The sequence below is a fragment of the Brienomyrus brachyistius genome, chromosome 18 (genome assembly GCF_023856365.1).
Source record: "Brienomyrus brachyistius isolate T26 chromosome 18, BBRACH_0.4, whole genome shotgun sequence".
NCBI classification, from domain to species: Eukaryota; Metazoa; Chordata; class Actinopteri; order Osteoglossiformes; family Mormyridae; genus Brienomyrus; species Brienomyrus brachyistius.
In genome coordinates this window covers 20161638-20184211 of record NC_064550.1, presented here as the reverse complement: position 1 = coordinate 20184211, position 22574 = coordinate 20161638, and positions in this window count along the sequence as shown.

Sequence of the window (22574 nt, the reverse complement as noted above, 5' to 3'; positions counted from 1 at the left end):
TGATTTTAGCTATCAGCACGGCGTGAACAGATGCTTTGACCAGTCTGGGTCGGCTGATATATGCACTTTTTTACTGATGGAAAATGTGTCCCGCCATGACTCCATCAGCTAAAAGCGTTTGCCCGGAGAGTATCAGCAGAAGTTCACCTCACAACAGAGCAGGAGGAAATGGGGACCTGTTGTTAGATAGTATTCGCCTTCCTCACCATGAACGCCCCGCAACTGTGACCAGGATAAGTGTGGAAGATGAATAGATATGTGGCTCAGCATGGTAGGCTTGTAAAAACTTACCTCAAAATAGTCAATGAAATACTAATGACGTGGTCAAAACAACGGTTTGATCTGAAGTGATTATTAGTTCAAACATGAGAATAACGGGCAGAATGATTTATTTCCAGGTATTAATCTAGATATATTATTAATCTAGATATATTAATCTAGATATATTAATCTAGACCTTGAGAAATTCGAGAAGTGAATTTATACTAAACCAATGCAGTGTAATAAATCTTGCAGTATTGTAATTTCCCTTTAGAACCCACAGATTGAGTTTTTAAGTGGTCTGGCTTCATCATTAAAGTATGAAAATGCAGACACTTAATTTTTTTTGCCAATAAGGAACAAACAGACAAACAATTGAAGAGCAAATTTCCAAAAACTCACTTGGTGCATGGGATACGTTTTGAGAAAAGTTTAGTGGAAATTTAATGAAAGTTCTTTATTGGATTACATGAGTACTGAGTGAGTTTTGGTTCCCGACACAGTCACATATTGTGGTGCCGGATGAACCGAGGCATCGCGGAAGCACAGAGAGACATGGAAACTTGCTTGCCGGGGAAAACATGCTCTTTATTCGCAGTTTTGAAGACTACAACAGGCACCCAACAAGCACCAAGCTCAAATACACAAATGCAAAATACAAGGTTGTCAGACACTGAATTGCACAATGCACACACGGTGGGAGATTTACACATGTTAAATACATGGGATGATTGGACAGGGTACCCACAAGACACAGGCAAACACACGCACGACAATAGGGAAATGCAACCATTAACATTAACAACAACAACAACAACAACAAAACTACTACAAAACTAAAACTAACTAATATTTACAATTGCGTGTGGGGCATGCTGGGACAGGCACCCAGCCGGTGCTACAACCACCCCCAGTACTCACCTCAGTTCTGACCCAGTCCCAGGGGTCCGCTGGCAGCCAACAGTACGTGGCCTCCGATGACGGGGCAGACTGCTCCCCACGTGCTGGCGCGGCTAGCTGCTTGCTGGTGCTGGCACGTCGGATCCCCTCAGCGCCGACCCTTCTTCTTCTGCACATTAAGGGGACCTAGCACAGCTTCCAGAGGGTCCACACCCAGTGACTCTGGCAGTGTGGCCCCCTCCTAGCCCCGGCTCTTCTTCCTACCCCACTTAGGAGGGCCCGGGTGTGGTGGGGCAGGCTGGTCCTGCTGCAGGGCCACCTGCTCGCTGGGTCTGGTGGCCCTGTACAGCTGCTCCCACTTCAAGGGCTCATGTAGCCACTCGCCCTGCTCTGGTCGGACCCCCAGCTTGCCACGCTCCTGAGTTAGCTGGGCCTTCAGTGCACAACACACAACACTCTTCTTGGCCATGCAGTGTGACTCCTGTCTTTTGCAGTCCAACTTCCATCTTTTGCAGCCTGTGTTGTTTCTCAGCTAGCTGGGCTTCCAAACCGCGACACACCTCCTCCCGGCCGAGCGGCGCCGTCTCGCGACCCTGTAATGCCGCCTCCGCTGCCTCAGCCATGTACGCCTGGCAGTCGCGCTCCTGCTCCCAGCTGGCAAGCTCACCGCACTGCTGCTCTAGTTCCTGCCATTCTTGCTCCGCGGACTCCCACAGTTGTTCCCGGTCTTGATAGTCTTCAGCAAGCCGGGCCTCCCAGCTGCGGACAGTCTGTTCTCCTCGGTCGCCAACGTTGTCTCTGCCGAGGTTTTGGTGGGCAGGCAGAAGCGGCTTCAAGGCATGCTGCATGAGTCTAGTGCGTCCAGAATGGAGCAGAGGGTGCCCCTCTTTCCCCGGCATCCTCTGCTCATCTGCCGGAGGCACTGGTGCGAGCTTCCGGCCAGTGGCGAGCCTGATGCCCTCCTCTCCCACAGCACCAGCAGACGAGCTTTGCAGCTTGCTGCCGTCGCTTCTCTGCCACATTGAGGTCCGCAAAGCTGGAGCAAGCTTCCTGGACAATGGTGATCAGTGCCCACTCCAGCTGGGATCATACTTCTGACACCGGTGTGCCGACGGGTGGACCGAGGAATCGTGGAAGCACAGAGAGACATGGAGACTTGCTTGCCTTGAAAACATGTGTCCTGCCAGTGCTACAATATGATGAGGAACCCTGACTTTAGGTCAATGGTGGTCTCATCTTAAACACAACAAAAAATGGACTGAGTTCTCGAAATTTGCTCTCCAATTGCAAAACTAAAATGACTCATCCATCACATAGCCCTTAGAGGTTTATAAATACTGTGTTAAAAATGACTGTTGCCCACCCTTTGGGCTGCACTGTCTGTACCTTTTCTGCTTCATTCCTGTTTTCTATCACCTTCTTTCCTCATCTACCCTCCTTTACGTTCTCACAGTTAAGCCTTATTCCCCCGTTGGAGGAAAATGCTGGCTATGAAAAACTCAGAGTCCTGCGGGCACAATTAATTCCAGGTGCCCTCAATTTCTGTGAGATCTGGCTCTGTTCTTCTGAAGGATGTCTGTCATACCTGTGTGTTTGTCTGTACTGTCCCATAGAAGGTCTGCGGGTATGCAGTGTAAAACTTGAGAGGCTTGTGTTGGCAGCTGCAGTGAAGCATGGTGAGGAGCTTAGCCCCGAGGGAGACAGTCTAATGCGATTACCTCGTGAAGAAACAGAGCCATGAAGTTTGCTGAGGTTTAAATTTTGGGACTTTTCACTCATTTGAATTTCGCAAAGTGTGGGTTTTATGAAGAGCCCATAAAGGAGTTTGTACATCGATCTTTTGTGCTATTAATAGCAGACAACTTTACAGCTGAGATGTTTTCTGGCTAAACACACACAACAACCTTTTTGCTAGAAAAACAATTAATATTTAAAGTTGTTCAATAAAAATAGTTTGCTTATAGTTAATACTTTTCTTCTTCACCATGGCCTGGAAATGATTGATTGTCGTGTAAATTAAATACAAACCTTAAGCAAACCTTAAATCTGTTAATGCTAGTGGTCATAGTTTGTTCTCTGTGGAATTAGTTTACAAATAATTTATCTAAACCTCTTGTTCCATTCGTACGAGCCTGGTTCGGTTGTCATAATGACGAATGATATTTCTCTCGCACAATAGCATGGGGATCTACTCAGATATCTGCCACAGAATTAATAAACCTGATTTTTGGTAGGACAGCAGAAGTGTGATTACTAGGTTTCTGTTTGCGTTGCACTGCTGATGTGGCCTATTTTTAATTCTCTTCAGAAATGTGGCCTCCCAGCAGTCAAAATAAATCAAGCCGCCACAATATTATAAATTTCAGCCTTTAGTAGAGCTTGCCAGGACAGTGGTTCACTAGGTAACACTGTAGCTTCACACCACCAAGTTAGGGATATGATCACCCGCACTGGCCCCTGGATGTATCAGGTTTGCATGTGTTCCCTGTGCCGCAGCAGGTTACCTCTGGTTTTCTCACACAGCCCAAGAACATGCAGATTGGTGGACTGGTGCCTGTAAACTGCCCACGTAATATGATTATCTCCATCTGCCCTGTGATGGACTGGCATCCCATCCCTCCTTCTCCACTGTGCGTCCCAGGAGAGTCCTAAGGCTTTCCATTACCCTCTGCTGAATAAGCGGTTAGGGAAAATGGATAGATGTTACTACAACTCAATCAGCAGCCTCTCGTGGCTTTCTGCGTGCAGCTTGGACACACTGGCACTATTCTTTGGGGCTTTGGGGGCAGTATGAGGCTCTGGGATAGGAACATGTGCCCATGATCAGAGGTGTTCTGAATGCACCGTCTGGCCTTCAGCACGGCCCTAAATCAGAATTGCCCCAGGAAATGACTGACCCTTTTCTGTCAATTGTGCAGCACTTTGGATAAAAAGCGTCTGTTAAATAAATGAAATGTAAATGCTTCCTCTGCTCCCCCATGTACACACACTCTAGTGTCTCTCTTACCTATAGCCCTGCCAGGATATCAAGCGGACGCATTTCGATTTCGTGACTGTGAGACGTCCTCATGCACATCAGCAACAATTAATGTAAAAAGAGCAAATTAGTAAAAAAATGAAGGACAAAAAAGGAGTTTCCTTCACCACGCTGGCACTGCAATATTCATAATAGACATCCAGATGGTTTATAAACTGCATTGACTTTTAAATTTACAATACGCTTCTGAAGCATTTGAGCCCAGTTTAACAAGGCTTTCAACATCATGATATCCTTAATACTTCTATGTAATAAGGGTTTTACTTTAGCCTACTTTCGGAAGACCTTCTGTCCATAGTGTGGTTAGAAATAAGTCCAAAACTCTGAAGTCAGCTTGATCGTTTCTGGGTCTTTATTCCTGTGATCTTGCCATACCTCCCCTCCCCCGACTGGAATATCTCCCCCTGAAACAAAACCACTTTTCCGCCAATTTCCAGCGATGGCTCCATTTCGCTTTCCCACAAAGCCTCCCGTCATCTCCGGCTGTCTGCTCCGTCTGTCAGGTCGGGCCCCCGCTTTCTGCCCCCCCTGTCTTTATGAAGTCCAAATTGCACCCTCCGTCACCCCCTGATGCCCTTTAGAAACACGGCTGGCAATCATATGCAAATGGCAGGGGACACGCATGAAAGAATTTTCCCAGTGTTTCTTTGAGAATTCATTTTTTTTACATCCATGTTTCTTATTAATAGTTTTTAAGGGAATATTGAGAGAGACATATGCTGGAACTGGATGACTCAGAAACAGAACTGTGACAAAGAGTAGTAATTAGCTAAAGAAAGCAGTTCCTCTACAGAAGAAACACAAACACAATCTCACGTTAGGGGAAAAATATCTTGTGTGTTTTGAGCCGGTAAATGGTTTCCGCATTGCATCATCAGTGTCTACTGCAGTGTTAAAGTGAAGCTGTACTACGGGGAATGGGGAGGCACACCTGTTCACAATGAACACAGTCAAACAACACAGGCAATGTAGAGATACAAATTCACACACCTGGACTGGTGGAAGAAACAGGGAGGACAGGTGGCCTTCACAGACACCAAGCCAGGAAGAAACAGGGAGGTCAGGGGACCTTCACACATGCTAGATCAGGAAGGAACAGGGAGGTCAGGGGACCTTCACAGACACCAAGCCAGGAAGAAACAGGGAGGTCAGGGGACCTTCACAGACATCAAGCCAGGAAGAAACAGGGAGGTCAGGGGACCTTCACACATGCCAGATCAGGAAGGAACAGGGAGGTCAGGTGACCTTCACAGACACCAAGCTGGAGAAAAATAGGGAGGATGGCCAAACTTCACAGACTCCAAGACAGGAATAAACAGGGAGGACAGATAACCTTCAGAGATACCAAAGGAAAACCAATCAAGGAGGACAGGTGACCTTCACAGATTCCAAACCATGAAATAAACAAGAAGGACAGGTGACCTTCACAGATGTCAAGCCAACAGCAGAAATCAAACACAGAACCCAGGAGCTGTGACACCATGGCACTAGTCTTTGAGCCACCATAGGTTCATGCTGTCATGGTGAACACTTCAGTTGTATCTCAGGGTAGCCTCACCCGGAAGTCCTTCAGATACTCTGGCTTCTTTGTGCAAGTCCAGAAACACACAGTTAGGTAAGTTTCTGTTTCAAATTTGCCCAGAGTATGTTTGAGAGATGCCTGCCCTGTGTTTCCAGGGATAAGCTGTGGGAGCATCACAGCATGTGATAACTGATTATGGAAGATGGATGGATGAATGTGCTTTTTACATGTAAACCCACCAAAAAGGTATGAGCCATAAGAGGTATGTGTCACACTTGGTATGTATTATGCAATTTGGCAGAAACTGACTGAGATTGAGCTGTGATATATATATATATATATATATATCCATCCATCCATCCATTTTCCAAACCTATCCTGGAAGCAATGGGCACGAGGCAGGGGACAACCGAGGATGGGGGGCCAGCCCATCGCAGGGCACACTCACACACCATTCACTCACACATGCACTCCCACGAGCAATTTTAGCAACTCCAATTAGCCTCAGCATGTTTTTGGACTGTGGGGGGAAACCGGAGGAAACCCCACGACGACATGGGGAGAACATGCAAACTCCACACACATGTGACCCAGGCGGAGACTCGAACCCGGGTCCCAGAGGTGTGAGGCAACAGTGCAAACCACTGCACCACCATGCTGCCCATGTGTGTGTGTGTGTATATATATATATATATATATATATATATATATATATATATATATATATATATATATATATATATATATATATATATATATATATATATATATATATATATATATATATATATATATATATATATATATATATATATATATATATATATAAACAAGCACACACACGCACACACCTGATATAAAACAGTGTTCCTTAAATTGATCACCATTGTCATAACATTACTAAACCAGGCTGTAGGTTAAATTGGCTTTTATCTTAATTTATCAACAGTGAGTGAGACTGAGACTCATGAATGCATCTCATAATTTAAAATCATTTTGCGCTATGTCACCTACTTAATGATTCACTAATGAAACTAAAATTATTATATGATTAGAATTGTTTCATGTACTGGTGCTCCTTTTATTGAGATATTTTAGAAAATATGAGTAAAACAGAATAAAACAGTAAATTAATATATTCAAGATCAATCGAATCATTAGCTCTGTAATAGTTAAAGCATTGAGAAAAATCAAATAATTGCAAATAAAAAACATTGCATTATTAAATTAAAAGGAAGAAATTTTTTTTTAAACCTGCCCCGCATGCCTTTCCCTCCCCTGTTCCCTGTGGTGTGGCGCTAATGAGTCTCACCTGTTCCTCGTTTAACCCTGCCTCTTCTTACAGCCCTCGTGTGGATGACCCCAGGTGCCTCTCGTCTACTTCCTCATCTGTGGTGTATATAGTGCCTCCTGGTCCTGAGTCTCCCAGTCCAGTCATTGTTATGTTAGTACCTGGCTGTGCCCCCTCCGTTTGCCCTGCGCATCCTCCTTGCCTAGTTTTGACCCCTCGTGGTCCATATTCTTTTGCCTCTCTTGTTGTGTTTTGCTTTAATAAAGCCCCTTGGTTTTTTCCCCCGGTTCCTGCATTTGCTTTCTGTATCATGACACCCTGACATTGACTTGTCTTTTCACCCTTACTGGCCTTATCTGTTTCTCTAACCCATATTATTTACCATTTACAGACAGCTTCTTTGCAATATACTTGGTTTTGTTTATTTGCTTGTTTTGTAGTAGTAGTTTGTTTAGTGTAATTTTTGTCCAGCAGTTTTATCAATTACGAGCACTAGCCTCGATAAATTATTGGATGCCACTGGATTGCTGGACTACCTTGGATAAAAATGGAAGCAATTATTACTTTAAATGGTAGTGAAAACTGAATTGAGCTTGAATTTATGCATTACAGAGGAAGAAGGAAGAATTTGCTCTGAGATGATGAAACAACAAGCAATTCTCCATGAGAGAAGCCAGCAGAGATTTTGAGAAAACAGAAACTTTTTTATAGTTCACTGATTTAGGGTGCAGCCTAACCCTCCATAAATCTCGTGGAGGTTATATCTGCACAGGGGGAAACAATCGGAATTGGATTTTGTGAGGTTGTTTGTTTCTGCGATTGTGCTTTGACAGCTCCTGGCGTACATCTTATATGTCGTTTAAAATCAGGATAAAAAGTTTTCATTTGAGGTGTTGCCAGTATACAGTGTTTCCCCTACCATTATATTAGGGGGGCGCCCCACCCGCCCCCCAACGGCACCTCTTTTGAAGGTCAAGTTCATTTTACTAAATTTTATTTTCTACATAGTGCAAGATCATAACAGAAGTCATTTAAGGTTACCTTTCCTATAGAACAGGTCTATACATTGTCCTTTTATTAAACTAAGTAGCCTTATGTTATTTATAATTTTTTCAACAGCTTGTCATTTTTGTCTCTACACAGTCGCGCGTTTACAATTCTCCTCTGCTCTCTGTGTCGCACATGGCGGAGCTCTGCCCCAGTGCACACACACAGACACATGTGCCCACACTCCTACCAGCGGACAGAGAGCGCACGTCGGAAAATATGTCGCGTCAACCACCGGAAAAGCAGATAAAAATATCTGCATTTTTTTGACTGCTGTCATTCAAAGAAACACATGGAACACCATGAATCCTGTCGGTGTCCATCTGCCCCCCCCCCCCCAAAAGCTGTAATCCTAGGGGAAAAACTGGTGTATATATTTTTTTTCCAGGGTCTTGACCCTTCAATGCACCGACTGCATGGATAAAAAACTGAAGTTATGCTGGTGTTATATCACAGATAGGGCATATTCTCAATAGTGAGAAATTTAGCACTGGGGTGGTGTGTGGCTAAGCAAGTTAGCATGCTGTGCCTCTGATTGGCATATTGCTAGCTCAAATAGCAGAGTGAGTTCATCACTGGGCCCTTTACCCCACAGTTGCTCAAGGGTCCCTCTTAACCTGCTTTCTCAAATATGTACGTCGCACTGGATAATAGAATCTGGTAAATACTGTAATTGAAATGTAAAATCTGAGAAGCAGATGGTTAACAACATAGACACGTACCCTGAAATTTGCTGATTGATATCCTGAATGCATATGATGAAATATTAAAGAGTTCTGAAGTTGCACCATTGAAACACTGAAATATATACATTTTTATAATTTCTCTGGACGACAGCTATTGTCATTATGATCATCTTTATCAGCGTACTGTAAACCTTGACCACAGAGATTATAGAGTATACAGACAAGATATAAGCGAGTAACCAGGCGTAACTCATTAGATCAGTGTTTCGGAGACCCACAGTTGGTCCATGTTTTTGCTCCCTTCCAGCTCCCAGTACAGGACGGAGCGAAAATTTGATGTGTCTGTTAGATTGGGAAACACTGCATTAGAGCAACACTCTGAATCATGGAAACGACTGGAAATGCTCAGCTTTTTACTTAGTAATGTATGAGTAAAGGTTTTGCTGAGTGTAGAATGCGACACACTTGATTAATACTGCATGCATATTTTGGTAGCGTGTAAGCTGAAGCTAATTTTCTGCTTACTCCTATCAGCTAAACCTTTACAGTGAATAATGACACTCTAGTGCTGGCAAAGACCCACTTTTGCCTCCAGAAACCCTTCAAGAATAAGCATGTTCTGCATTCACTGAAGCCTTTCTTCTCAACACTGTTATACTGAGTTGTTATTTTTGTGCTTGTGGACTTTCTGTTAGCTTTAACGACCTTGCTCATTAGTACGGTATTTTCACCCATTCTGCATGTGGCAACATTATATGTCAGTTCTAGACTTCAGTGTGAGGATTCCAGGTGTCACAGTTACACTGCTTTTAAAACCACTTTGATTGTACATCTTAGCAATTCCAACCCTCATCCAAACAGTATCTGAACCACTTGATCTCGTCAGTGCGCTGTGATGTTGCACCCACATCATTCACTGTTTGTAGGAGCATGTGTGTGCATATGTGTGTACTGTATAATTATATATAATGTGCTCAAAATAAAACACTGCATTGGTGTTGATATATACATCCAGCTTTATACCGCTGGAGCCATAATAAACATTTAATAGGCTCTAAAAACTGAGGAAGGGATAATTCAGAACTCAGAAGGGTGCTGAGTTATGTGGAAAGTGAAGGTCAGGTTTTATACGTCTTACAGTCGAAATGCACAGTGTGTTTCTCCTATGTTTGTTCCTGTCGCAAATTTTTATTGTCTCTCTGGGGATGTTAGTGAATTTTCATTTCATGTTTATTGGACAAATACACATAAATAATATGCCAGTAGTTCTACGATGTGTGTATTTAATGACATGCGAGGCAGATACACGGGGGAAGTGGAGGGTCTTCGATTTCTGAGGCATTTTCCACATTCGCAGGCAAGGCGTAAGGTCAGGGGGACACGGACTTAACTGGGGTTGATCTAATTGCAGAAGCACTATCCCGCCTTGTGCTTGCATTCGGCGAATGGATGGGCCCTTTTGCATTCCTAGCCACACGTCACAAAGAGCCTTTTTAGTGAAATGATTTCTGAATGGGCTGCAGGTTCATTCATAAGAGCTCTACCTTTTTCTGGGTGCTATTTAAGTCTGTCACGCTTTGGTACACCTGCCATTTTTAAATTGTTTGCTCTGGGAATGTGTTTTCGGGCACGTATCATGCAAATTGCATGTTAATGAGTTAAAGCCGTTAGCGTCACTGCCCAGTAAGGAAATGCTTTGACGATAGATTCTTCATACAGTGCAGAGCCCCCTAGGGTTAAGGCGAGAAGATTCAGGGAGGATGAAAGACTAATTAATCCGGGTGGGGAGGGAAGGTTTATCTTGGGGTCACAGGGAAAACAGAGGTGTAAAGATGTGGGAAGACCAGCTGGGGGCAGAGTAATAAATCGGCTGTATTTTAGGAAGTCATTGGGGGGGGGGGGCTGGCAGTGTCAGCCACTTTCTGGCATTCGTACTCTGTCATCACTTTTAAGCATGCTTGGTGAGCGCGGCCCGGCCCGTCCGTGCGACCATGAAGAATTACTGCCTCTGGCTGAGTGTTTGCGAAGCGCCGTAATGGCCAAATCAATGTGGCAATGTTTCTCCTGCCGTTGTCGAACTCCGATGTGTTACGTAGATGACTGTTGAGTTCCTGTTGGGGGGAAAAGGTCATTAAAGGCATGCATCCATCCATTTCTCTGTACCAGCATGTCCTATGCAAGGTCATGGGGGTCAGGAGCCTATCTCAGTAGCTACGGATGCAAAGCAGGAACTAACCCAGGACACAGCGCCGACCCATCACAGGCACACTCGCTCACTTTGGCCCTAGAGGTGTGAGGCAAAAATGCTAAGCACTGTACTGCCCTGCCTCCTTCATTAAAGGCCGTTTCTTCAGAAGAGGAAAATTTATATCCGGAAAGTCCAGACCAAGATTTTGTTTCGACTAACCAGAGGAGTATAAAACACAAACATAGAGTAAATCACAAACCCTGCTACCGGAGATTTGCCACTCTGAAGATCTTAGCTTACGTAGATCTCCGTGTGTGTCCATCTTACAGTTCGGCGTCTGACAATCTTGCGTCTCCTGTGTGTAATTGGTTCAGTGCTCGTTATGTGCCTGATGTAGTCCTGTTCAGGACTGCTAATAAAGTGTGTTCTCCCCCGGCAAGTGAGTCTCCGTGTCTCTATCTGCTCCCGCGATGCCTCGGTACGCCCGACGCCACAATATAGAAAAGCATTTGACAGCAGTGTCAGTATCTGGGACTTTGTTAGACAACGTTTTTTAACGGTTAGTGTCAGGAATCTGCTCCATGGAAGTAAAATCCTTCTCAAAATGAACGTCGAGTCATTTTTATAACCTGAATAAAGAAACATTTAGTTGTATTAATTTTACCTCAGCTTATTATTTGCCCCTCGTGCATAAAATCAGTCCTGGCTACAAAGGGAATGTCGTTTCCTTGTTTTGGTGAGTTTGATGTTTTTCGGGTTCACTTTCATGTGAACAGGGACGACGCACTTCAAAGTCGGGGTTGAGAGATATGCATTTCTGCCTGTTTTTTAAAATAATTAGCATTTAAAAACAGTTGCTTTGAATGTTATGCCCCGTTTCTCCTGAAAATCACCAAAACGGACCAAGTCGTCCTCATCCAATACATCAGAACTTATCGATACTGGACGAAAAGAAGGTCTGTAGGCGAAACAGCCATTTTTGTTTCATTGCTCTTAATATTACTTCAGAAATGATTAAACCTCAACTGCACTTATTACACTTATCTGAACCAAAGATCTCTGAGTATCTCACAAGTCACGTGAGTTACGACACATTAGTAGAGGAAACAAGAAATATGATGCAAAGACCACGATCGGTTAGCCAGAATGCTAAGACCACATTTAGTCGGAAATATCGTGAATATTTAAAATGTCATATGTTGTTAAAGAACAGATGTCATGACTTGGGTGACGTTTGTGTGGAAAATGTTTCAAAGGAAGAGCTTCCCATCACATAACACAGGGTTCCTGGTCATTCCACATATGAACAAAATAACAGATGACAAACAAAATAAGGCAGTACAGCCTTCTGCTACAGAGCCCCTACACTAATGGCCAAAATTGTGGAAACACTTCCAATTTTTAAAGACTGCAGATCTGTATTTAACTGCTGCTTCAGTTACTTGTTTAATTATCCAATGTATGATTTTTGTCGCATTCTTTTATTGCTTATAAACATTACTGCCAATATTCGTGTAGTAATTTTTATAGTGTAATGCCAAAAATGCTAGGTGTTCCCACAATTTTTGGCACTAGTGTATATTGTGGAATAGTTTGTCAGGTTATGTTTGGGATGTTGGTCTTAGTCTTCAAATCTCGACTGAAGACCAATTACTTCAGTTTTGCTTACATGCAGCATACCACACCACTTACCACATGGTAACTATGGCTGCTGGTGCTGCTGTCGGTGCCATTTTTTAATCCACTACACTCGCCCATTAGTGTGTCTATGCTGGTTCGGAGCCCCCATGCTCTCTATCTTACTTGAAAGGGTGACACTGCTGGTGTGACTTACGAACTGCAACATCGTGGGTGCAGCCTTCAGTCTGCCACCCTGCATACGCTGGCATGGAGAACTGACTCACTGGTGTGACTTACGAACTGCAACATCGTGGGTGTAGCCTTCAGTCTGCCACCCTACATACGCTGGCATGGAGAACTGACTCACTGATGAACTTCGGCTTTGACCATGACCAGGTTTACACTTTGCTTTTAGCAAGAAAGCCCAGTATTTCCTCTTTCTATAATGATAGCCTGTGGGGGGTAACTTTGGATTGAACATTAGGGAGGTTGAGGTTCCCACCCATTCATCATGACAAAATAATTATTTGGGGGGGGGGGGTTTATTGGCTGATCCTGATTATTGGGGGGGGGGGGGTTTCCCCCCCCATAATTTATGCCCATGCTCAGGCGGGTTGGGCAACCAGTTCACCTGGAACCCCCAATGGGAATTTTTTCTCCCTACTTGGGAATTTTCAGTTTCTCTCCTCCATTGTCATCTGGCTTTATTTTTGTCATTTCTTTGTCTTCTATTCCGTGTTCTTGAATTACTCTGTATAAATGATGCAGGAATGTATCACAACACATCCATGTAAAGTGCCCTGGGGCGACTCCGTTGTGAGAAACGCTATATAAAAATAAATCGAACTGAATTGAACTGAGCATCCACTATTCACAAATAAATCTACTCAATAGCCACTTTATTAAGTATACCTAGATAGCACAGCTCGCATGATTCGCTGTTTTTCGAGGATCAGGCTGCTTGCATTACAAACAGTACCTACTAAAATAACCATTGAATGTGTATAAAGAAAGTACAGATGTAAGTAAATGATGGGACTCTTAAAACAGTTAACTAATTACTTGGCTGCGGCTGTGTTTCTATGGAGATAATTCATCATGCTACAAAAGGAGAATTTAATATAGCTTTAGAACAACCAATGAAATTTTCATTTTGAATTTTGTTACTGACATTTAAGAAGCATAATAAAAGGATGTAATAAAAATTCTGTAACGACATTGTTGGACCATGGACAGTAGTACTGACAGCGACATCGAAAAGGTATTGACAATTTTGTGACATCCACTGACATCATATAAGATTCACTCCTTGTAGCGCAATAATGTCACCCAGAGATGTTAGACAGCGGATGTTATTGGAAAGGCAGCTGTTCACTGCATGTGTAACATACTTTTCCTTATGTCACGAGTTGCTATACAAAGGACCTGAAGGGAGGCGTCGATGACCAGACTGGGGATCATGAGATGAACAGGTACTTAGACACAAAGGCTAACGAAGGATAACAAGCAACAAGTGTGGCTCATCCGAGCGACGTAAGAGAGCAGACAGGACGTCCAGGCGTGCAGGAGGGGCAGGACGTGACACCTTGCATACTCAGGATGTTGTCTGATCAATGAAAATACGTTGAATAAAATTTGTTGCCGGTGTACTGCCGTGACAATGGTGATGTTCTAAATCCAGTGGTTGTTGCTTATAACTAAAGTCAAAATAATAGTGAAATGTCATGTTGTTCCAACCCTGCTTATGAACGAACGGTCAGCAAATACAAGCCATCCAGAACATTGCCAGATGGGTCGTAGCCCTAAATCTCCTTGTCTTCCCTTTGGGCACCACCAGAAGCTCACGGTAAGTTCATGACCTTGACCCTAGCATAGAAAGCACCCAAGGGAATAGCAGCATCTCGGCTCCTCGATGCCATCGTGACAGTCCTCCATATCAGACATGTGATTAGAAATCAAAGCCTGTGTCCAGCCTTGGCTGTTGGTTTCATTTTCCATAACTGCCTCCCCTCTGCTTCAGCCTTTTAACTTCTACTTGAACTCCAGTTTTAAGAGCCTGCAGGTAGTTGGGATTAAGTGACCCCTTCACTGCGCATTCACAACCATTCCTGGTATGTATTCACATTTCCGTCTCACTGTTTAATGAGTGTACTGCCATATTACATTTTAGCAAGTGAATCTCTACAAGACATATTGCTGTTGACAACTAATTATATGCTTGTGCTAATGCTCTTTCTCATTGTTCACTTAAGAAAGTGTATGTTAATGGCCATAGCTAATGGGCCAGAAGTGAATTGTGCATTGTGTATTGTCACGACATTGTAACATTGTGTCTTTTAAGTCATGTGCTTGAATGGAAGGTCAAGCGGCTAAAAGGTCTGCTCGTCGCTGACCTTATTTTGCAGGATATTTGAAAGGTCCTTAGCCAGTCTCAAGTCCAGATCAATACTGTGCCAGGCCATCATGAAGATGAAACAGAAATCGAATCCACCATGCAACCTAGCAACAGTGTTACGCTTTGGTGCAGTAGTCGCAATGAGGCGTGTGTCTCTCTGCAGACCGTAAAGTGCATTTTGAAACGATATTTAATGAAGATCAGTGGCCTCAGTGATGACATTCTCCATAATGGGAGTGAAATTAAAAATCCCGTCAGTTGTCTCGTGTGAATCTGTTTTACTTCCCAGAGTGGGTATAAAGTGAGGATAAGTGCTAAGCAAATGTAGCCTGTTGGGAATCCTTCTGCTCTTCATTACTAGCCAAGGGCAAACCTCCCCACACCCCCACATACTCAAAAGCATCGTTAACATAAAAACAAATAAGCTCTGCCGCATGTCCGCACCGACGCAAAGGACGCTTCTCGCACGGCCAATAAGTAGATCAAGTGCCTAGTGCTGTTCTCGCAAATTTTCCCTCTGCTTGAAAGAACTGTGATTGAGGGTTACTGCTTGCATGAGCTGAACCTCTCGCTGCTCACATATTAACATGGGTGGTAGGGAATGAGGGAACGTGAATTCAAGCCCGTCTTCGAGGTGGCGGCTGTGATCGACCGTGACTGTACCTCTCAGTCAGAGCTCAATACCGCAATTCATGTTTGTGTGGCCAACTTCAAGATATGGATTATTTCGAGGTGGTCATTATCCACCTGGCCTGCTTCCATTTTGAATATTCCCCATTAAACATATTTCCAGAGAGCCGTGGCTGTGAAATTGTTTCCTCACAGTCCCGTTCAGCGGGTTAGGAAGCTATACCTGTGATCGGGAGATCAGCAGCTCAAATCCCAAGGTCAACAGAGTGATTTCCAGGTTGGGAACAAAACCTTCACCCCCAATTACTCCAGGGACTTTCTGACCTTGCTTTCTCAATTGCTAAGTAAATCAAATTCAATATGAAAGATCAATATGCAGGGACATTTGCAAAATACAGTGTGTTAGAAATGTGCCGCAAATGGGTTTTGTCTAAACAGATGTAACCTGGCCCAACTGATAAACTGGTAATTTTGCAAGGTGAGCCGTCAAGGACTAAAGGCAAATGATGTATTTACCATGACCCTGACCACCTGCAACTCTTCGAAGAGTTGGGAGGTGGGGTCATAGTCACAGATTACTGGACTGGCTGGTTAAAATAAAATCTTGGTCTGGATTTTTACTTGCTGGACTCAAACTATTAACTTTTGTTTTCTACTCCAAATGCGTGGAAGCTAAGGAGCGACAGACGGACAGGGAGATGCGTACTTTCTGGAAAGCTGGAGCAGGACTTTTTTTTCTGGGGGGGGGGGCATCCATTATAGTCTGTTTCTCAAGGGATTGGATATGGTGGGAGTGGGGGGGGGGAATCTATCAGCATGACAGCTGCCAGCCCGTCGCTCGTGGCGATGCTTGACCTCCCGACAAACCGAAGCCAACACCTCAGCAGACGTCGGTCGGTAAGAGGGATTGCTGACTTTCTGCATGGCCGCCGGAAGCGCGAGGCAGGCGAAGTCATCTGGATCGCTCAGGAGGCTTTTCGGAGCATGTTAGGGCTGTGACACACACCTTTGTCACCTGTATGTACTTACATCAATATAAAGTAAGAGATGGTAACAAAGGGGTACAACTGTGGCCTCACACCTTCAGAGCAGTCGTCTATGTGGAGTTTGCATGTTTTCCTCATATTTATACCCATAGATTTTCAGTTTTTTTTTAGCACACAACCTGAAGATGTGCAGTAATGGTGTATTGCTGTCTGTGTCTACGTCCTGCTCCCTGTCCAGGTTGATCTGTACTCCGGACTTCCAGAGATGGGCTCGTGATCTTCTACTAGACAACTGGTCCTGCTAATGATTTTAAAATGATAACAAAAGTTTTATTTTTAAATGAGAGAATTAGACCAGGAGAATGGTGGTTCAGATGACTTACCATTTTGGTAACACACAGCGAGCAGTCAAAATGCACTCTAGCTGTGAGATGTTCACATCAAGATAAACTTTTTGGATCCCAGGGGGGAAATGCAGTGAAAGAACAGAGTACAAGTCAAACATACATGTTGTCAGATATCCCACGTTATGTAGACTGATTTCAGGGAGGTGGAAGAGGGACAACGGGGGGAGGGACGAGGGGGGGCTTTGACTATGGGGTACTGGAGGTAAAATTTTCTTAAGAAAGTGAGACAAGAATGAAGTGCTAGATGCAGATAAGCCCCGTTAAATCCCAGAATCCTTTTTTCCATTTACATTTATTCAACAGACATTAGGATTGAATCCAAGTGTCATACAAGCGAGCTGAAGCAGGGAGAATCAACACCTTCTGCTTTTTTTTTTTAATTGTTTTTAATATACATTTTTTATGTTCGTCAAAATTGTTTACATTATAAGTTTAACTGGTATGTTATGCTACCACCTGCACCAAAAGAAACTCCTTGTGCTTTTTGTACTCGGTGAATGAAGACTGACTCTACACATGGACCTGGATCAGGTTATAAAGCCCTAATTGTGAATATTTCTGAATAGTTTGCATCGATTGTAGGTTTTCCGGTGTTGTTTTCACCCAATTGACAGGTATAATGTAAGGCATGAGCTGCTGAATGTCACTTTGATTACCAGAATGAACTGAAATAAACATGCAGAGAGCTGACAGTCACATTGTGTACCTGTTTCTGGGTCTTTTTGGACCCTCGGTACCGGGAGCCGTTACAATGTTCCAGGCCTAGTGCCATTTCTCTGCCTAGGTTTATTTCTGGGGGGGAGGGGGGGGGGGCTGGGTACATCAGCCAGAATCAGCCTGCATCTTGCATATACGAGTTCCCTCGGGGGGGGGGGGTGCATATTTTATTGGTTTTACTTCCAAGAACTGGAAGCTGTCCAGACATTTTGGGCAAATTTATCATTCCCCATATCTGTGGTGTGTTTCTGTTACCTGTGTTGTTGGTGAATTGGTGTTTAGATTAAACCCATTAGTGTTTAGATGTGAACTGTGTAGGTATGAAACGGTTACTGCTTTCCCGGTTAACTATGGGAAAATTCCCCATGGTTAGTACAGGTATTACTTTTCAAATTATAATTCTCATTAAAACCATGGCATGTTCTCCCCATGTCATCGTGGGGTTTCCTCCGGGTACTCCGGTTTCCCCCCACAATCCAAAAACATGCTGAGGCTAATTGGAGTTGCTAAATTGCCCATAGGTGTGCATGTGTGAGTGAGTGGTGTGTGAGTGAATGGTGTGTGAGTGAGTGGTGTGTGACTGAGTGGTGTGTGACTGAGTGGTGTGTGACTGAGTGGTGTGTGAGTGAGTGGTGTGTGAGTGAGTGGTGTGTGAGTGAATGGTGTGTGAGTGTGTGGTGTGTGAGTGAGTGGTGTGTGAGTGAATGGTGTGTGAGTGTGTGGTGTGTGAGTGAATGGTGTGTGAGTGTGTGGTGTGTGAGTGAGTGGTGTGTGAGTGAGTGGTGTGTGAGTGAATGGTGTGTGAGTGTGTGGTGTGTGAGTGAGTGGTGTGTGAGTGAGTGGTGTGTGAGTGAATGGTGTGTGAGTGTGTGGTGTGTGAGTGAGTGGTGTGTGACTGTGTGGTGTGTGAGTGTGTGGTGTGTGAGTGAGTGGTGTGTGAGTGAATGGTGTGTGAGTGTGTGGTGTGTGAGTGAGTGGTGTGTGACTGTGTGGTGTGTGAGTGTGTGGTGTGTGAGTGAGTGGTGTGTGAGTGAATGGTGTGTGAGTGAGTGGTGTGTGAGTGAATGGTGTGTGAGTGAGTGGTGTGTGACTGTGTGGTGTGTGACTGTGTGGTGTGTGAGTGTGTGGTGTGTGAGTGTGTGGTGTGTGAGTGAGTGGTGTGTGAATGTGCCCTGCATCAAAGTTATCAGACACGGGGGGGAGGGACAGTACGCAGAGTGGGCTTGTTTTGTGTCGCTGAAACATGGGAGGCAGTTTCAGCGCTCTGGAGATTTTTAATGCATATTTGATGTGATTTTCAATATATGTTTACATAAAGTATTGACTATATTATTATTTTAACGTTTATGCAAACAAAAAGCACATAGTATTGCTAAGTTATGGTTTTCAATATTAAACTGGCTACAATTATTTCAGCTTGTGTTTGTACATTTTGAACATTTGCAGCACATTTTCGCAATACGGCAATAATACTGATAGCTATAATCGTGATATTAAATGTTCCTGCTGTTTCACCTGTAATACTGTACGATTCGACTGCCATCCAGTCCAGGTTGTTTCTGGCCTGGGGTGCTCTGCTGCCTGGGATAGGCTCCACCTTCCCCCATGACCCTGTGCTAGACAATTGATTGGATGATGGATGGAATTCTGTGCTCACATGATCTTCAAATTTCACAGCTAAAATGGGATTCACAACAAAGGCCTCGTCTAATACCACTGTCTATTGTATTTCTTTCTGGTTATAACAAAACCTATTGTGCCTTTTTGTTTCTTCGGCTCTGATTTATTGAGAGTTATCAGATTTCATTCATTGTATTGAGCATTCAATTAATGTCAACTAATTCGAGGCATGACAGGAAGGGGAGAATCTCTTTGTTCCATCACTGTTTATCCTGGTCAGGTTTGCATGGGAACTAAGAAGATGATATATAATCTAGTATTGAAATAACCAGTATGCAAGTACTCATTCGCAGTATGAAGTGGTACAGATACTTATTTTATGTGCATCAGCACTGGTAATGCAAGAAAATGCCTCCCGTTTTAACGTTTATGCAACTAATTCGTTCTTCATTTGCAGTGCGTGAGTTCTGAATGTAATTCCTTGTCATAACTTAAGCACTGGCGCACGTTTCGCTCTATGCGGGAAATGTCTGCATTAAATGTTCCCTGAATATAATCGTCCCCGAACTGTATTCCACCTAAATGCCTTTTTTTTAAATGTCAGCTCTTTTAAAATTATTTTGTATTACTGTGGTACTTTGCTTGTAATTTGTATGGACATTTTGGAATGAAAGAAGTGTGGCTCTTGAATTCACAAAAGTCAGATTCAGATATTGACATTCTTCGATATTGACAGCATTTGCATCAAAGAAACTTTTGTGAATATTAGACTAACAAAAAATGAACTTTTTTGTGTTCCAGCATAAAGGCTGGTTTTCCCTCCATTAAACGTAGCTCAGCCCTCTCTAAAGTTGAAGAATGTGCCATATAAAATGAATCTGGACGTATTCCAGGCTTCTCATTGGCATTTCGTTCCTGCCTTGTATCTCATTAGAACCACATCTGTTGCCAGGGGCAACATACTCACAATTACCCCCCCCCCCACCCAGAAACACACATGTGGACTCTTTGAAAGGCACATTCTCATTAAAATCACATTGCCAATGCAAGCACAATCATTCTGGACTAGTGCATTACGCGTATTGGCTGTGAATTCACTTCCAAAAGGCCCTACTCAGAAACACGGCTAATGTACTGCAGTTACATAAGTTCACACATAGGATAAGGATTCCTCAGCGTGAAATTTGCCCTTTGGCTCGCAAAATAACCAAAACATGGATCCCCTTTTGCCCGATATATTTTCACGATTTTCAAGACAATGTGCACCATGTCATATAACATGTATTTTATTTATTCAATATTTACAACAGTGTTACAAAAAATATATATGCTTGTAGTATCAGTGAAGTACATTCACTTACAATATTGGAAATAGAAATCTTTACTTGAAGTGGTCAGACCACACAAAGCACTACACACACGAACAAATGCATGATGTCAGACACACTGACAGCAATGCAGCCTGAAATATAGTAGCATCATATTATTTTCAATTGAATGTGAATTTCCCTTGTCCCCTGCACATTTACGTAGCTACAGATATCCTCACAAAACAAGCATATTATTTACATATAAGAAAAATACATATGGTTTGATACAGTTGAAACCTTGAGGTTAAGCATAAATAAAAATATGGTTGTACCAACAGACCGAACAGGCTATTTGTGTCTGGTCAGCTTTATTTTCTGTTTCCAGCAAAATGGACCACGCATCTTAAAATCTTGCAACGAGTGATTCAGATTATTTTTGGCTTCTAACATTTTTTGGTCCCGAAGTCATGAAACCAACCAAGCAACTAATCATTCAGTCAGTCAGTCAGTCACCAAGCATCAGCATAACATAACCAACAAACCAATCAGCAAAAGGCAGATATGAAATGCAGTTTCTGCACATCTCAAAGTCAGTGTTCAGTACTTGAATTATTTTAGACACACTGCATTATCAAATGAACAAGTCTTTCACACAGAATGAACACTTTAGACTCATTTCTCAATTTGGGGGATATGGGGTGGGTGGGCTTGAGGACTAGATTATGATCACTTCTCATCCAGATTCGCACTAAATGTGCCGCTTTTCCCATCAAGAAACGTGCAGCGACTGTGTCACATTCACCAGTGGTTTCCTCATGTTCCAGTGACAGATGCTGGAAGATGATGGAAGGCTTTTTTTGCTAGAATGTGCTTCATTCCCAAATACGACCCTCCCCCCCCCCTCCCCCGACACCCCTCCACTGTCTATTTGAAATGTATACTAAAATGAGAACGGGATATGCAGGATGAACAATAATCCTCTTTCAGTTCTGTTAATGTGCATGTTACATTCTTTTACATTCTTTTGAGTCAGACCAGCTAGATCTTTCGTTTTCGTCCTTTTGTCTTTGTTTGTTTTTCGGTACTGCAACAGTGGCCCTAATGTCAGGTCCTGCACTGCAACCACAAAACCTGCATTTCCGAGGAACCCCAAGATCGCGCAAATCCTGCGTGTCCGTGGTTGTGGCATTTTAGAGTATTATGGTCCGCAGACTGGGTTCCTGGCACTCAGTGTGACTGGTCGTTAAGGTTAGCGCTACACCATGGCAACCTGTGTTCCAGGTAAGGCTGGTGTGAGCCGCAGTGCACCCTGGTGGGATTCAGGCCAAAAGCCTGAACTGCACCCTCAGTCGATCTTTCAGCTGTGAAATCAACTCTGCCTTTCCAGCCCCGATTAGCATCATCGCAGAATCTCATTTGATTACTCGCCCCTTTTCTGCATGCATCCTTTTCTTTTTGCATAACAAAGCAACCTTGGTCTTGCCGTTTTTTCTACCATTTGCGGCGCCTTTAATAAAAAGCGTGAAGCATGTTCATTTGAATACGATGGAAAAACATCATCGAAACATTTTGTAACTTGAATCAATATACGGGAATAAGTAACAGCATTGTTAGAAGACTCAGCAGACTCATTCTCTCCCACGCCATTCATAATCATTTTGTGTGTATTCATTTTACTAAAACAAGCAACAGAAATATATCGCACACAAATGCTGAGAATTCCTTGGAATTACCAGCAAAACATGCATTTTTAAATTTTTGTCATGGGCTTCAATTGTTGTTTTTTTCTTTCCATATTTACACATTTCCACAATTTCATCGTCGCGCAGAGTGACACGAGAGCCGTTGTCGAAGATGACCTCACGCAAACCCGTGTTACATGCTTGAGGTGACTTTTACTATGTTTATTATGACCGCAAGTCTTAGTGAAGATGAACAATTGATTCAGCTTTTAAGC